Source organism: Pollicipes pollicipes, unplaced genomic scaffold, assembly GCF_011947565.3.
Source record: "Pollicipes pollicipes isolate AB1234 unplaced genomic scaffold, Ppol_2.1 Scaffold_3216;HRSCAF=3773_pilon_pilon_pilon, whole genome shotgun sequence".
Classification (NCBI taxonomy): Eukaryota; Metazoa; Arthropoda; class Thecostraca; order Pollicipedomorpha; family Pollicipedidae; genus Pollicipes; species Pollicipes pollicipes.
In genome coordinates this window covers 2721736-2739102 of record NW_023596251.1, presented here as the reverse complement: position 1 = coordinate 2739102, position 17367 = coordinate 2721736, and the positions used below count along the sequence as shown (strand labels likewise).

The 17367-nt window shown below is 62.5% G+C and overlaps 1 protein-coding gene and 1 long non-coding RNA gene across 2 annotated transcripts in view; one reads left to right on the top strand and one right to left on the bottom strand.

Annotated features, from left to right (window-relative positions):
- LOC119090906 (uncharacterized) overlaps positions 1-17367 on the top strand; it is a 53900-nt gene that overhangs the window by 20131 nt on the left and 16402 nt on the right. The gene's annotated exons all lie outside the window — the stretch shown is intronic.
- On the bottom strand, positions 7822-12319 carry LOC119090907 (uncharacterized). The gene is made up of 3 exons (XR_005093321.1): positions 12235-12319; positions 8416-8554; positions 7822-7847 (listed from the first exon to the last, which is right to left on the bottom strand). It is a non-coding gene; the product is annotated as an uncharacterized LOC119090907 (long non-coding RNA).

The window sequence follows — 17367 nt, the reverse complement described above, 5'->3', positions numbered from 1 at the left end:
ACTTAAAAAGACTTTTTCGAAGTTCTCAATCTGAAGGCCCGCCGCGGAAACCGCCGGACGGTCGCGCAGCATCCCTGCCCGTCACACATGGATCACGCCTTTACTGGCGGCGCCGGCCCAGACCCGCCCCCGGGCCCGCGGCCGCGTCTGACTCACTGGCGCCGGTGGCGTCCCCCGCGGCGACGGCGGCGGTGGAGGCAGGGTCGGCGGGGGCTTCACCGCGAGCGCCACTCGCCGGCCGCGCCGGTATCCGGTAGGCCCAGTGACGGGCGGCGCCTCCCGCGGCCACCTCTGCGAACACGGCCGGCACGCCGTCAGTGCCGGGACGAGCCGGTGGGCACGATGCGTGCAGGGAGCATTCCCAAAGCTTCAGTCGTGGGCCCCAGCTCGCACATCGGCACGGGCGGGCATGTCGCGTGCTATTCCTGATACACACAGTGTGTGGTACGTGTATGCGTACGACCACGCGCGACACACTATCACAAACATTGCGAGTTGAACCAGTTTGGTTTATGGGGATTCGAGGTTTCCAGTTATGAGCTGCGTATCTACCCTGCACCCAGTTACACACACCTTCTGTAAGTATGATCACAGCTTTTGGGACGCAGCGACTGCTTGGCTATGGGGCGATAAGACGATGCATTTAACAACACTTGCTTGCATTGTGTGCAGGGACAAGCCCCCAACGAAAACAGTGCACTGTGTGGGGATGGGTCACGCCTTCAACGGGGCCAATCACCGAGAGCCGCAGAGCACGGCGCCACCCTGTCACCGTTCCACATCCGCCCGCCCCAGCGGCAATGACGCTGGGGGCACGAGCTGAGGCCTTGGCCGCCTCAGGCCGCCCCTCCAGGCCGAGACCGACCGGGTCGTCACCACAGCACCGCACGCAGCTGCTGCAACATCGCGTAGACGCTGATCTCCGCTGCTGCCGGCACCGGCCGGCGCCCGGTTATTGAGCTCGAGCTCCACCCCGGCCACCGCCACCGCCGCCGCAGGGCCGGCGCCTCACCGGTGGCGCAGGTACGCAGCGTCTGGCGCTGGTAGAAGAGGATGTAGGCGTCCGGGGTGACCACGCCGCCCTCCTCCAGCCGCTGCACGCGCGCGTCGTCGTAGCTGTACCAGTTGCCGTCGGTGGCGTTGCGGCAGAGTGCTGGCGGCGGAAGGCGGCGGAGCGTGAGTACGAGTGTGCGAGCGTAAGTGCGAGTGTTAAGTGTTGAGTGTTGAGTGTGAGTGTGAGTGTATGAGTGTGAATGTGAGTGTGAGTGTGAGAGTGCGAGTGTGTGGAAGTGGGGTGCGAGTGTGAGAAAGCAATAGTGTGAGTGTAAATAAGTGAGAGTGTGTGAGAGTGGAGCGTAAGCCAGCCACGCTGACCGGCTGCTGCTGAACCCTCCACCAGGCGGAGCCAACGGCCGCCGAGGCGCGTTTTGAGTGCGTGTTTTGGGAGTAGCTAAGTTGGATCGTGATGTGGGCGAGTTGGGACTGCGGTCTAGTTTCAATCGGCATGCTACGAAAGAAAAATACGGCATTGACGAAGTGTAATATAACTGAGGAATGTGTCAACAAACCACCTTTTTGAAGATTTCGTCGCGACCTTTTCATTGGGTGTTTTCGTAGGATCAGGACTCGAGCTAAGCAGTGCTTGTTGCGTGAGCCAGAACCGTCAACATCAGATCGTGAAATTCCAGGTCAACGACATAATTTGGCGACGAAAGTTTGCCGTGCCACAATGCTTGGCGTGGCCCATCATGCCCTCTGACGTCACCTGACCTTTAGCACGGTCGTTGCTACTAGCTACAGGTCATAGCGGTCGAACGCAGACAGCGAGTGTCTAAAACGACTCGAACCCACGCCGCCACGGGCGGCTGGATCGAATGGCAACCACAATAACTGGGCGTTCGGTACTTGGCGTGGTCATGTTTCCAAGCCGGGCATCACCAGCCTGAAAGGCCCATTAGCTGACGGATGTGTGACGCCCGCCGCTGCCGCGGTCGGAGGCGGTGGAGGAGGTGGAGCCGCGGGCGCTGGCAGGCTGGTGGCGGGGGGCAGAGGGCGGGGTAGAGCCGCGGGCGCCGGCAGGCTGGTGCGGGGGGCAGAGGGCGGGGTAGAGCCGCGGGCGCTGGCAGGCTGGTGCGGGGGGTCAGAGGACGGGGTGGAGCCGCGGGCGCCGGCAGGCTGGTGCGGGGGGCAGAGGGCGGGGTGGAGCCGCGGGCGCTGGCAGGCTGGTGCGCGGGTCAGAGGGCGGGGTGGAGCCGCGGGCGCTGGCAGGCTGGTGCGGGGGTCAGAGGGCGGGGTGGAGCCGCGGGCGCTGGCAGGCTGGTGCGGGGGGCAGAGGGCGGGGTGGAGCCGCGGGCGCTGGCAGGCTGGTGCGGGGGGCAGAGGGCGGGGTAGAGCCGCGGGCGCCGGCAGGCTGGTGCGGGGGGCAGAGGGCGGGGTGGAGCCGCGGGCGCTGGCAGGCTGGTGCGGGGGGCAGAGGGCAGGGTAGAGCCGCGGGCGCCGGCAGGCTGGTGCGGGGGGGCAGAGGGCGGGGTAGAGCCGCGGGCGCTGGCAGGCTGGTGCGGGGGTCAGAGGACGGGGTGGAGCCGCGGGCGCCGGCAGGCTGGTGCGGGGGGCAGAGGGCGGGGTGGAGCCGCGGGCGCTGGCAGGCTGGTGCGCGGGTCAGAGGGGCGGGGTGGAGCCGCGGGCGCTGGCAGGCTGGTGCGGGGGTCAGAGGGCGGGGTGGAGCCGCGGGCGCTGGCAGGCTGGCGCGGGGGTCAGAGGGCGGGGTGGAGCCGCGGGCGCCGGCAGGCTGGTGCGGGGGGCAGAGGGCGGGGTAGAGCCGCGGGCGCCGGCAGGCTGGTGCGGGGGGCAGAGGGCGGGGTGGAGCCGCGGGCGCCGGCAGGCTGGTGCGGGGGGCAGAGGGCGGGGTAGAGCCGCGGGCGCCGGTAGGCTGGTGCGGGGGTCAGAGGGCGGGGTGGAGCCGCGGGCGCTGGCAGGCTGGTGGCGCGCGATACTGTGCCGGAGGAGCGAGCAGCTCGCGGACGTGAGGCCCGCAGCGGTCCCGGCATGGTCACCGCTTCCTCGCCGCCTTCACTGTGCTACCATGCCGTGATCCCTCCTGCCCACGTGGACACGTCACTTGTGCTGGTGAAGCCACCACGTAGAGGCTTTTAAACCTTACAATACATTGCAATGCATTGGGCAAATCCAATAATCCGTGTTACGAGGAAAGGACATAGGCACACTCTGGCAAAACCGTGACCGTTGCAAGCCTCTGGCGGTGGAAACACGACCCCGTCAAATGACGTAAAAACAGCACCCCAACCCCTCCGCCGCATGCCCACACCAACTTCACTCGCCCGGACCGATCAAGAAGAGCTCGGTGGCCTCTGCCAGGCGTCGCCAGCGGCCGGCCCTGCTCAGCACTCACCGGTGTAGTGGCCGCTCTGCAGGTCCTTGCCGTGGTGGTTGCAGACGCCGTAGAGCTCGTAGACGCCGCCGGCGCGGCCAGCGGCGCCGGCCGGCCGCTGGTGCCGCTTCCACGGCGACCAGGCGCTGAGGAGGCCCAGGCCGGACGGGGCCGCCTCGCCGCCGGCGGCGCCCGGCCGCGTCGCCAGGTGCTGGCCCATGTCCAGCCCGTGCAGCGGGAAGTCCACCAGCGTCGTCAGCTTCGATGTGCTCCGCTGGTTGTTCGTCTGCGGCCGGCGCGGCACGCCGTGATTTGGGAGGGCGCGGGGTTACGGGCGGGGGTGGGGGCACACGCGAGCTTTTGACTGGTTGCTTCGCTCGCCGTCGTTCATAAGGTTGTGATGGCGGGAGGCTCCAGGTGCACAGTTCCAGTGCCGTGTGCGGTTCGTAGGTGGTGCGGAGGTGACAGGGGGAGGGGCTGGCTACGGCCTTAGTGTAGCTTATTGCCTTATCTAACATGATCATTATCAAGTGTTTTTGTCACACCAAGGCATCACCCTGGCTCGGGTGTATTGTTCTAACGGCAATAATAGAATGACACGTGAATCATCCGAACGTTTGGACACAGCCTGCCCGACCTTCCGGCCACAACAGACGGGATACACAGCCATCGCCACAACGCCGTCTTCGAGCCCCAAACATGCGCCTCTCGGTCGCCACAGATCATTGTAAACACCGCTTCCCTGCAGTTCCTCTCTCGATCTCCGCTGTCCCACATTGATGTCCCGTCTCGGCGCTGGCCGCTCGGGCGACCAGTCCCTGTCGGCGGCCGTCTGCAGTGCGTGGCGCGCGCGCCGCGTACCTGTCTGAAGCGCTTCAGGTGGATGACCAGGATGTCGGGGATGGACCAGAGACTGAGCCGCTTCTCGGCCTGCTGGCTGGACTCGCAGCCGGGACACCGCCAGCTGTCCTCGGGACCCAGCCGCTCCGACCTGGCGCACACGCCGCCGCCGGCCGTCAGCGTCACGCTCACACCGCCGGCGCCGCACTGGCCGGCCGCAGACACCTGCTGACGGCTGCTGGTGCTGCTGCGTCGTGGAGCAATGCTTACGTGCTTCACGGAGGTACGTACGGGAGGTACGTCCCGTCACGCCGACCGAGCCACGAGGAGGAGGGAGTTGACCGCGCGGCGCGTTACACGTTCTTGCCGCGTCCAAGCCGGCGGTATCAGACCACAAGTTTAACACCAGATCGACACCCAATGAGTCAGTCGCAATCACGAAACACATCCTAAAATACAATGCTGGTCTTCCTTTGGATTTCATAATGCCCGAGTGAGACTGGGGGTCGGAGTTGGGGTTGGGGTGGGAGGCCGGAGCCGGGGATCGGGAGCCAGGGCCGGGGCCGGGGCGTGGGCCGTGGGCCGTGGGCCGTGGGCCGTGGGCCGTGGGCCGTGGGCCGTGGGCCGGGGCTCGGGGTCCGGGGGCCGGGACCAGGGGTCGGAGTCAGGGGTCAGCAGCCCTGTCCACTAACTTGGTGTACAGCTGGAGGCACTCCTGCAGGGTGACCGGGCTGAGTGAGTGGCGCGCCACCTCGCGCACCGTCCGATGCTCCTCCACGTAGTCCTCCGTCGAGGCCAGCACACTGCCGGACGCGCCGGGTCGTCAGCACACGCGCCGCGCCAGCCGACCGAGCCGACGGGCGGCAGGGACACCCGCGAGCCGCCGCCGGCACGGGGCAGCCTAGCCCGCGGCACCGGAGCGCTCACGGCCACCGGACGCCCTGTGCCGGCGAGGTCGAGTCCGCTGCCGCCGCCGGGCACGAACATACAGACGTCCAACAGAAAACGAAACACGCCGTTGGCCACGCCACCCGATATGACTCGCGCGACCACACGCCTTTAGGTAGACTGGCACGCCGCCTTTCGGTCATACCGAGAACTTGTCACTTTACAACAATACAACCGTCAAGCTGAGGACATAAGCTCGCGGACACCGGTAAACCACTGAAAACAGCCCGGTCAGGTCAGTGGCGAGTCCCTTGGTGCGGAAACTCCAGAGCATCATCCGGGAGAGCACAACACCAATGTTCCGACATTCACTCAGCAAGCACCAGCCAGAGAGTCAACACGTCCGCCTCTTCTGATCACCGCACCTTTCGGTAGGCCGTGACGTCACATAACACGCCCCTTTCCCTCACCTGTCGATGGCGTCCTGCTCCCACTCCAGCAGGAGCGTCACGTGCGGCGGCCCGACGCTGGCCGACAGCGCCTCCTCCACCGGCTCGGTGAAGAGCGGGTGCTGCAACCGTGTGGTCCACCGGCACGCCGTCCACCACGCGCACCGTGAACAGCGGCACCTGTGGTGCGCGCGCGCAGTTAGCGTCACCAGAGACACCTGGCGGCCTGGCCGGCAACGGCCCACAGCAGCGCCCGCGGCGCGCCCGCGGTCAGCGTCACCAGAGACACCTGGCGGCCTGGCCGGCGACGGCCGACACGACTGCCAGGCTCGGCTTGACACGGCTGCCAGGCCGGTGCTCGTTCACAAGTCACCGCAGGCGCGGCCGCAGCGCCGCCACCGTGTGCTGCACCACAGCCGGCACGCTCACCTCCTGCGCCAAGGCGAGCACGTCCGGCTTGACGCTGGCGGCCATCTCCTTCAGCATCAGCTTCTGCATGTCCTCGTAGAGCACGTCCCGGCTGACCTGCATCACGTACGGCGAGCCGAACCTGCCGCCGAGCGTGCGTCAGCGTCATCAGCGTCAGCCGAAGCTCGGACCTCCGCGGCCGCCGGCCTCGGCACGTCGCCGCGCCGCCGACAGGGCCACATGGGCTGCTGGCCGGCGGACCGTCCCGGACCACCGTCATCAGCCGGTCAGTGCGTCGGAGCAGGCGGCAGTGGGCGGCGCGCTCGGACGCGGACGGGAGCCGGCCAGCGACGGCGGGGGCCCGCACCGCCTCACCCACGGGGCTCGGTACATCGGGACCCCACGTTCAACGGCACCGCACCTCGGTGTTGTCCTGTTACTGCACGATGATGGCTATGGCGTGTTTGTAACGGTTCGTGGTGTTTGGACAACATTTTTGCACGCAGCAAAGCGTATGTTTATGCGTCTCACGGACTGAGCAACTTATGTTTCGGTCCAAAAGTTCGGAGACGGTCCTCTCTGGCCAGAGGTCATACACAACTCCAGCCACTGTGGGTATTTCATGAGCGAGTGTCAGGGAAAGCAACAGTCCGCATCCGTCTGCGACACGGGCTACAGTGTAGCCACGCAGTGTTACAGGCTACAGTGGCCACTGTGGCCTCACGGACTACAGTGGCAGCCACGCAGTGCGCCACATAACATTCACCATCGAGTGCTGTACAGATGCCTAGTGAAGCTTGCCCGTAAAGTGCACTGTCCCTAACCTCGCGAAAAAAGCCAAGGTCCCATCTTGAGGGCGGGCGCCTGAGCCCCGAGCTGTCGCGCGGGCGCGCGACACCACTGACCCCGGCCCGACGGCGGCAGGCCGGCCAGCGTGCTTCGGGCAGGGTTCAGCGGCCCCGGACCACGTCCCCCCCCCCCCAATCCCCCCGCCCCCGGGGCGCCACGAAGGGCGCGGACCGGCCGACCGCGCAGCCCTTGTCAGCACGATAAGGCACCGTCGCCGTCACAAGCACAGCACTTCAAACGCCGGTGCTTGAACTAACGAAACAACGCGCTCTTAACCGAAAGCAGTGGCAGCGAAGCTCTTCAAAACAGCGCTGCTGAGCCACAACCAGCGGGCGCCGCTGCAAGCAGTGTCGACAGAGCCGAACGCAAGTCCGCGCTCAAAACCGGCTGCTCGTATGACCGCAAACGCAGCAAAGCTGGCGCGAAGCAGGCTTCACGACACTCTGCGGAACAGTTTCCAGCACTGGGCCGTTTGTGGGCAGCGTCTGCACACAGACAGCGGAACATGGCTCGGAAGCACAACACCGATCGTGCCAGCGTGTGCCAACCCTCATCCAAACGCGTGCCGGGCAGGATAATCACGGACTTTGGGGGACTTTACAAACGCTGGACGGCCGCGCAGAACAACTTTTGCTGAAAACAGACGGCCGGTAAGAGCGAGCCTCGGTCCTCCTCCCTCCCTTCCCCGCCATACGATGTCGACGGTGCAGGGTATGTGGGAAGATAGGACATCAATCTACAGCGCCCGGTACAACGCCCGAGCAGCGGCCGCCCGCACACCACCGCCCCCCGCGCGACGGCCCCGCCCCGCCACCCTCTCCACCCGCGCCTGCGGACGGCGCCGTCAGCGGCGGCGACCGCCGCTCCGAAGGCGCGCCCACCTGTGCGGCACCCCGAGTCGGAGAGGCGCAGGTTGGTCCAGACGAGCGTCACCAGCGCGTCCTCCTCGCACGCCTCGCCATCTGGCGGCAGCTCGATGCAGTATAGCCTCTCGTGTCAACCGATCGTCCACACGGCGTCGGCGTCTGCAGGCAGGGAACTCGGGTCAGGCAGTGCAGGGGGGGTGGGGGGGTGGGGGGGTGGGGGTTGAGGGGGGGGACCGGCGGTCCGGGGTGGTACCTTCACCTCACCAGTCGGCTCCCTCGGCTCTCCGGCTCACGCTGGTACATCCGAGGGACGAATTTGGACGCCTGCCATTAGAACATCTAGCAAGAGTTCCGGGACATTCATCGATCACCCGCAACAAGTCACGTTACTGATCCGCAATGCATCTGATGGACGTCACAAGTACAACCACAGCAGCAGTCGCCAAGATCACCATGAGTGGGCATGTGGATAACCAGAAGCAAACAATCGGAGTTACAGGCAGAGAAGTTGTGTTGCTAAACACAGACAAATATCAATGCGAGCCCGAAGTGCGCGACGGGAGGATTCACCATTGATGACAAACCATTTGGGCCATCACCTGGCCTAGAAGCCAGCTCAACAAAACAAACCTACAACCGTTTTTGAACCGCACCGTGCGAGCACATGGACCACTTACGGTTCAACTTTACCAACAGGAAGGTCGGGCTGCCAGGGACGCCCTCTCACCGTGCAGCGTCTGGGTGAAGCCGGCGTCGTCGAGCTGGCAGAGCAGCAGCCGGCCCGGCTCCAGGCCCGTGTCGGCCGCGATCACCGCCTTGAAGTCGGCCACCGATGAGCCGCTCTCCACGCTGAACCCCATCCGCACCTGTCAACAGCGGCGCCATGGCCGTCACGGTGACCATCAGCAGCAGCACCTGTCAACAGCGGCGCCATGGCCGTCACGGTGACCATCAGCAGCAGCACCTGTCAACAGCGGCGCCATGGCCGTCACGGTGACCATCAGCAGCAGCACCTGTCAACAGCGGCGCCATGGCCGTCGCAGTGACCATCAGCGGCAGCACCTGTCAACAGCAGCGCCATGGCCGTCACGGTGGCCATCAGCAGCAGCACCTGTCAACAGCAGCGCCATGGCCGTCACGGTGGCCATCAGCAGCAGCACCTGTCAACAGCGGCACCGTAGCCGTCACGGTGACCATCAGAAGGACGATCATCAGCGCCAGCATCACTGCCATTGGGGCTGCAGAGCCCACGAACGGCTGTGGTCAGTTTGCAGTTGCAGCCAGGGTTACGTTTTTAACAGAACAGGGTTATGAACATGGAGGGAAAATCCCAGTTGAAAGAAATACAATGTCACTCGGGGGGAGGCGGAGGATTATGCGTTGAAGGTGATGGAGACCGGATTGCGAGGCTTGCGTTGGAGAACGTCATGTGATGGCAGGGGGGACGTCCTGCCGGTGACGTGGGTCACGGCTGTGGCGGCGTGTGGACCTTTGATGTGACTTGTGACCCGTACTGCAGGCGATGATAGTGCATGATGACGAATACCATGATATTGGTGTAATGGTTGTGACGTGACGGTGGTATTTCAGCCGCAGCGGTGACGCGGAGGTGATGTGGTGATGTTGATTGGGTTGTGCGGAAAAACTCCGGTTGAGCCAATCACGACGCTGTGGGTCATGCTGCACAGAATGACGCAGCGGCGATGGTGATTAGGGTGCAATAGATGCTGGCAGCTCTCCCTCCGGGGCGATCACAGCACAAGTGCTTTCACGCTCAGAAGATGGCACTGACAACAGCTGTGCGCACCGTCGCACCGCGATGGTTACTGTGACGCAGCCACCTGCCGGTGGCCTGGAGACGGATGCAGCACCCCCAGCCGTCAGCACGCGGCACCGAGGGAGGGCTACTGTGACGCAGCCACCGGCCGGTGGCCTGGAGGACGGATACAGCACCGCAGCCGTGAGCATGCCGCACCGAGGGAGGGCTACTGTGGACGCAGCCACTCGCGGTGGCCTGGAGACGGATACAGCACCGCAGCCATCAGCACGCGGCAACCGAGGGGGGCTACCTGTGAGGCAGCCACCGGCCGGTGGCCTGGAGACGGATACAGCACCGCAGCCATCAAGCACGCGGCACCGAGGGGGCTACTGCGGCCTCAGTGTGTGCACTGAGAGCGGTCACCACAGCGGCCGACCGGCATCGGGGGGAAAGGAGCGCACTCCCGAAAACGCATCATCCCCAAAGGCATCGAATAAGTGACGAAGAGCTTCCTAGCACTACAAGCACGCGCTGGATATCAGATCAAGCGTTCCTCGTACCGTGACCACCACGCGGGTATCAGCCGACAGCGGACACGCCAACACGCACGGAGAGCGCTGGCGAAGCCGCGCCACACGCAGGTTGTCGTCTTGTTGACTCTGCTCAAGGCAATCATCACGCTGGCCTCGTCGTGCGGCCCACGTGACCTCGACGCGGTGGTGGTCAGGCCACCACGTGACCGGCGACATGGTGGCGGCCAGGAGCGCCGGGCGTGCGGGGCCCGGACGGCAGCGTGCGGGGCCCGGCCAGCGCCCGCCGCCGCCCCACCGCTCCCACGCGCCCCCGGCCGTGCCGCTGAGTCACGCCAGCCGTGTGTCTCGGCCACGGACGGGCCGACGGCGGTCAGGCACGAGCGGGCACCGCAGACACGCCGGCGGCCGCCCCCTCACGAGCGCCGGCGCCGACCGGCGGCGGCGCGGCGGCCGTGCGGACAGGGTGTGGCCAGAGGCACCCCGTGCGGGCCGGCCGCGCTCCAGCAGGCCTCGGCCGACACTCGAGACAGGGCGTGCAGACTACCGTACGACCGCGCGCCAGGCTGTTTACCCCAGATGTTGTTTGGCAGCTGTGCAGCGACAAACTGGCGCACGGACTCCACCGTCGGGGTCACCAGAAAGACACCCACCCTAACGTTTCAAAGCACACCAGTCCTGGCCTCCTAACGCACCAAGCGGGCACGCTTACAAACTCAAGCTATATCTCGCGTTTCTAGATTGCCGCATCACGTTCTTCGAACCTTGGTTGCACAGAGCATACACACCGGGCTGACCGCTGATCAGTGGTCGGCAACGACAAGGAGGACTTGTCGGTGCTTCCATGACGGGCAGGGCATCGTTACTAACGCCGGGCAGAAACAGATCGGCTATTATCCGGGCCGGCCTGAGGCTCAGAATACGCAGAACGCCCAGTAGCGCACGGCAAACGGCATGCCGTCTCCTAGTCCGACAGGCCGCGTGGTACGACGGGATCAGCACTGGCTGGCTCAGCTAGTGCACCTTGGCGTGGCGTCACGCTGCCCGGCACCGATGACGGATGACGGGGGGACCCTCGCCCCGACATCTCTCGATATCAGCTTGGTAACAACGTCTGGCAATGCTCACGCACCCGTCAGAAATATGCACAGCTTGGGGTTCAACAACACTACTCATATGAAGCGACACGCCACCACAACTCGAAGATTTGTGAGAACCGGTTGAAAGCATACCGGCCGGCGGTATGAAAGCTCACCTGCTCAATTTTGTCCGCATGCGACACTGACTGATCCTGAATATGCCACCGACAGAACACCAGCGCTCCCTTAGGTCGTTCATGGATTGGGCGTAACGGATCGTGACCGGACGCGTAAACAACCCGCGAGGTCGCCTGATGGGTCCGTAAATCCTGAAAGTTCATGGCCCATTCCGGGCGTCCAAGGACTTTCCCAGACCCCATGGAGGAATGGCGCCGGCCGTGACAACCCGGTGACCTCAAATGGACCCCGATCGCGAAATGCGGCAGCTCCCCCGCCCTCTGCAAACCGCCCCATACGGACCGTCTTGCAGCGGCCAAACAAAGAGCATTGTTCGCTGGAACGCGTCCCACCGCATTGTCTCAGTATCAGCTCACGTTATCGCCCCACGGCCGGTGGTATCAGAGCAGGAGCTTCAGTTTCAATGTCAACCCAAACCGCGTATCAGAGCAAAGGCAACGGCACGGTTGATCTTGCAGGGAGTCCTCGTGCAGCGGACGGCAACAGCGTGGGGAATTTCCGCGTGCCGCGGTCCAACAAGGTCCTGCGGACTGGATGATGCCGCCAGCGCTCACAAGCGCGTCGGAGCGAACGTTACGTGTTACATGTGGAGTGGCGACAACAGATAGGTTTGCAGTCACTCAGGGGTGGCGACAAAGACAGGTAAAGTCTGCCACGCCGCTAGCTGGCGGACTGCGTTTGACGATGTGCTTGCTGCCGCTGCTGATCGGCGCAGGCCAGGGAGACACACCTGTTCACGGCTTGCTACTCTGGTGGGATAAACTAAAAATGTACCCGTGACACCGCTGATTGGTGGATTAGAACAGACATGCACCTGGCGTTGACTGCTGCTTGGTAGTAGTTAACACGGAGTTGTGCCAGCGCGGCTACTGATTGTTGATTCGATGGGAAGAATAACCTGTCGCGACTGACTGACAGGTGTATTCGGACGGGAACCACCCCGTCGCGGCTGCTGATTGGTGGTAAGACTGGAGCCGTACCTGCCGCGGCTGTTGATTGGCGTAGACCAGGGTGACGATGAGCGGCCGCAACTGTCGCTGCAGGATGGGCACGCTCACGCAGAGGAAACGGGTCGAACGTGTTGCTCTCTTCCGACAGTTGGGGCAGCGCAGAGCGACGACCTGCAACGCCAGGACAGAGGCAGCGTCAGGACTCCGGCGCCTCACGCGGGCGCGGTCGACCACGGCCCAGCCTGGCCCCCGTAACTGCCATTGCCGACGACCTGCAACGCCAGGACACGGCCGCGTCAGGACCGGCGGCTCGCGCGGGAGCAGGTCGACCACGGCCCAGCCTGGCCCCCCGTACTGCCATTGCCGACAGCCACGACGCCGGCGTAGCGGCCGCCATACAGGCGCTGCGGGTGGCGTGTGATGCGCCGCTGATCGGCAATCACACTCCGATGCCCCTGAAACAGCCGGCTCAAGCGGTGATCGTATCCGTACTGCTAGAGACAAGGCTCCAAGACGGCGTCACAAACAACAATGCAAAGCAACGCGCGGTGGCGACGGGTGTCACCCCACGGACCGGCGATTTCGGGGCACAAAGCCGCGACTTCCGGCGGCTAACGACGGCCACCAGGCCGCCGCTGACACCCTCTCCAGGCCGGACTGCGAGGCCACCGGATCCCGCGCCGGCCCCACACTGTCCCGCCCGCTGAGCCGAGGGCGTGGCCGGGGTCAGCCGCCGAGCCGGTGGGCCGGTGAAACAACCGGCGCCACAGCCCGGCTCCCGACCGTCCACCGGCGTCGCCACCGTCCGCTAGGTTAGGCGGGGGACCGCAGCAGGGTCCAGGGGCGCCCGCCCCGGTGCCACCGCCGCCCGCTAGGTCAGGCAGGGGACCACAGCAGGGTCCAGGGGTGCCGGCCCCGGCGTCGCCACCGTCCGCTAGGTTAGGCGGGGGACTGCAGCAGGGTCCAGGGGCGCCCGCCCCGGTGCCACCGCCGCCCGCTAGGTCAGGCGGGGGACCGCAGCAGGGTCCAGGGGTGCCGGCCCCGGCGCCGCCGCCGCCCGCTAGGTCAGGCAGGGGACCGCAGCAGGGTCCAGGGGTGCCAGCCCCGGCGCCGCCGCCGCCCGCTGGATCACCCGGCTGATGGCTCCGCCAGACATTAACACTGGTACTTCTAACCCACCGCCAGCAACACTGCGCGCCAGTAATGGCCGTTCGGCTGCGAGCTTTGCCGGCCAACAGCCCGCCCAGTGTTTCGTCAACTACTGCACCGCCGGCAATTCCACTTGTTGCTGCGTCCCCAACAAGCGCAGCTGATGTACTGCTGGGTGCCCTATGTTGGCTCCACCAACGCCAATACCACCGTGTAATCTACCCAACCGACGCAGCTCCAACGACCAGTGGCGCATCGCTAGACGACTTGCTTCAAAGGCCCACATTGCCGCCCATTCACAGCTGCTGCCTCGGATCACGTCACGACCGTTCTGCGCCGCAGACCAGGCCCGCGCCCTCCCCCAACGCCACTTCCTCCCCCAGGGGGAGTCCCGGGAGCGCTGGGACGGCCGGGGGTCAGGGGAGCCGCCTCCGCCGCCGCGCAGCGCCTGGACCGCCGTGCACGGACAGACAAGTTGCATGCAAGTCACGTGCAGATCTGTGCACGTATCGGAAAAGTGGAGCATTCAAGTTGTTATGTAAAAGGGTAGTCACAGTCGGGTCTCAGGCCATCCAGAATGCTGGAAATCCTCTCTGCGGGCGAAAACCCACACTGTTTCGACCAAGCGGAGTACATTGACAGCCCCGGAATCGGGCGCGCTGACGGAGCGTCACTGCAGCGCACGTGAGCTCCGCAGTCGCTGTCGGTTGTTGCCGGAGAAGGTACCGAGATGGCTGACCTTTGGGCGACCGACGCAACGGCTCCCGCCGACGGAGGGATCAACCGAGAGCTTGAGTCAGAACAAAAGGGCGGCCACACTGACCAGGATGGCCGTACGTTTGCTCCAGTCTGCTGAGCCGTATTCAAAAGAGCAGGAAGCCCGCCTCACTGACAGAGATTGTGGAATACCTCGACCAGTTCGTCACCACTGTGTGGCGAGTGCCGAGCGGACAGCTGGGGCGGGGTCCCATCGCCACGGTCCCCACGCTTCCATGTCCATAACGTCCGACAGAACGGAGGATAGGGTTCCGCCGGTGCTTCCTCCAGAAGCATGGAGGTTTTAAAAGACGGGCAATTAGCACTAATGCGAAGCGGTTCTGCTTAACACAAGGGTCAAACAAGCGGAAATGAAAAACATTGGACACTGCAAAACCCCGGCGTTTAGGTGGGATACCGGACCCAGGGTGGCAAGAAGGCCCACGTGGACACCGGAGAGACACCTCTCCAGCTGCTGTCAGAGCAGCTGTGGCCAGAGGCTACAGAGTACCAGATACAGCTTGGACCGCATCGGTTCCAGTACGAGGGTGCGCACCGCGCGCGAGGCTCTACCGTTAGTTCCCGGCCCTGCGCAGCTGAGCTCAGCGACCGCGTCACTACTCGGCCGCTGGACCACCCTCGGCCAGCTGGCAGTTCTTAGTCCGGACCTAACGCCGCTGGTCTCCTGGGTTCCACCTGCGGTCCGGGTCTGGGGAGTCTGAGGAATCTGTCTGGCAACGACAGGGCGGCTGAGGCGGCCTGGTGGGACGGGTGCGCCGCGGCCGATGGGGGAATCTGTCTGACGACAGGGCGGCTGAGGCGACCTGTGGACGGGTGCGCGCGGCGGTGGGGGAATCTGTCTGACGACAGGGAGGCTGAGGCGACCTGTGGACGGGTGCGCCGCGGCGATGGGGGAATCTGTCTGACGACAGGGAGGCTGAGGCGACCTGTGGACGGGCGCGCCGCGGCGATGGGGGAATCTGTCTGACGACAGGGAGGCTGAGGCGACCTGTGGACGGGCGCGCCGCGGCGGCGGGCCGGAGCCACGTTGGTCGCGCCGCCTGGAGCCGCCGCCGCCGCGCCGGGGCGTTGCAGGCAGCGGAGCGACGCTGGCGGGGAGGCCTTGCGAGCCCCCAGGAACAAATGACGCCCAGCCTGGACACGTCCCGGCACTGGCTTCAACTTGCGCAACACAATGTCCGGCATAATGTACCAAAACACACTACCCTGGGTTTTAAAAAAGGTCTGGTGAAAAACCTGTACTCGCAAGTTCTTCAATCATTAAACAGTCCAATGCCACCGCCAAGGTGGTTGGCGTTCGCACAATCCTGGCAGAGGTTCTGGGGCGGATCACCTTTGCAGCGGGCATCGACATCGAGCGACCCTTTGACATAACGATCAACGGAACGCGCTGTATGCGCTGCACACGGTGGTGTTGACAGCGGTAAGACTATGAGGTCAGGTCCAAGCTATCAGATTAAGGTCGCGTCATACAAGGTCCGCCATACATGTCAGCACCCGACCCAGGCACGCTCAGAACCAGAGCTCCGCAAACGTCCTGGACACAGCGGTTGGCAGGACATCGCTAATAAGACAATGAGCTTAAAGCACCATCTGGATGTGCAGTGGTGAGCAATGCAAAAGCATGCAGATGGAAGGAGTGGATGATGAAGATGTCATTCATCAGGTGTATCAATCAAAGAAAGCTCAAAATAAGTATTTAGTTAACTCATCCAGTAGAAATGGTGGTTGGCAAACACATCCCAGTCATACAGCATACATCTTGACCAGGGGTCATACAAGTGGAGCACCCACAATGAGGTAAGCATCCACAAATACACACCAGTCAGCCCTCCACACTTACATAATCTGGCCACTCATTGCTTTGGTAAGACAAGGGCCAGCACTGATAAAAGCCCCTTCTGCTTTTAATGGCACTCAAACTCAACACAAGGGCAGAAAAGTGTGGGCTACAATCAAACTAAATTTTACTTCATGTTATCACTATCACATACAAATTGCATAAATCAAAATGTGGTGCAGTTAACACCTATGCAAGTGAATTTTTTTGAAGTATAACATTTCATCACAAAATATATCACAATGATGCTGTAATTTAACCTTCCAGAAAAGCTGTAGTTTAGACCTTTACACCCCCAAAAGACCTATCATACCACACCATGCACCTGTCAAGAAAAGAATGACAGCAGCAGTACCATGTGATCAGCTTTTTCTAACAGAAGTGGTAAAATGGTTTGCAGCCAAGCTTTCTGTCTGGGGAGGGATGAAACACCATGGCCATAAGTTGGCAGTACCAAACTTATTTGGTTTCAGAACAAACACCACTTAAACAGTTTAAACAACATATGCCCTGGTCTAAACAAGCACAAGCACACTGTGGCCAACAATCAGAGGGTGGTAAATTTAACAATTTGGGCTGTAAATGCAGAATGTACTAAGAGATGGGAGCCAATGTTTCTAAGCATCACTAGCAATACTACACATACTTATACCACAAATATCCTAGAATTGGCAGTCTGAGGTGTTAACACAATACTGCTTGAAAACATCTGCACAGGGATAGAGCGCCCGAGCAAGAGATGAAAACATGTCATGCCCAACAATTCTTTGATGGACAAATTTCAGATGAGAGATAATTATGACTTCACTCCATGTCAAAACATGTATAGGCTTTGATCACAATAATTTCCATATTGCACACAAGATGTGCAAAGAAAATGCCCAAGGAAAATTATAAAAGCACATGCTTAATGGACTAATATACAACCAACAAAAAATAAACTCACAATCACAAACCAAAAATGACATAAGGGTATGCACACAAAACACAAGACCAGAAGTGTTGTGTAGCACATACAGCATAATTTATACAATAAATGTACTTTCAAACCAAAAACACTGCCAATCAGGTCCTCTTAAGGTCCATCTATACCTGAACTGCGCCTGGAAGATGTCCTGGACAAAGCTGGCATTGCATCTCAGGTGATTGGCAAGGGTTTCTGCTGCAACCACCTCATCCGGCCGCCCCAGGGAGCCCTGCAGTGCAAAAATTGGTCAACAACCATGTCATAAAAATGAATTAACTACAGCCTAAGAGCACCAATAATTACAGTAGCACTATCAAAATCAACTATCACCTCAAAATTTGACATCTATGCTGGCAAAATGCTTCCTGTAGTTAATCTTGAAAATGTAGAGCAGTCATGCTATGCCAACAAAGCAGGATCTGCTATCCCA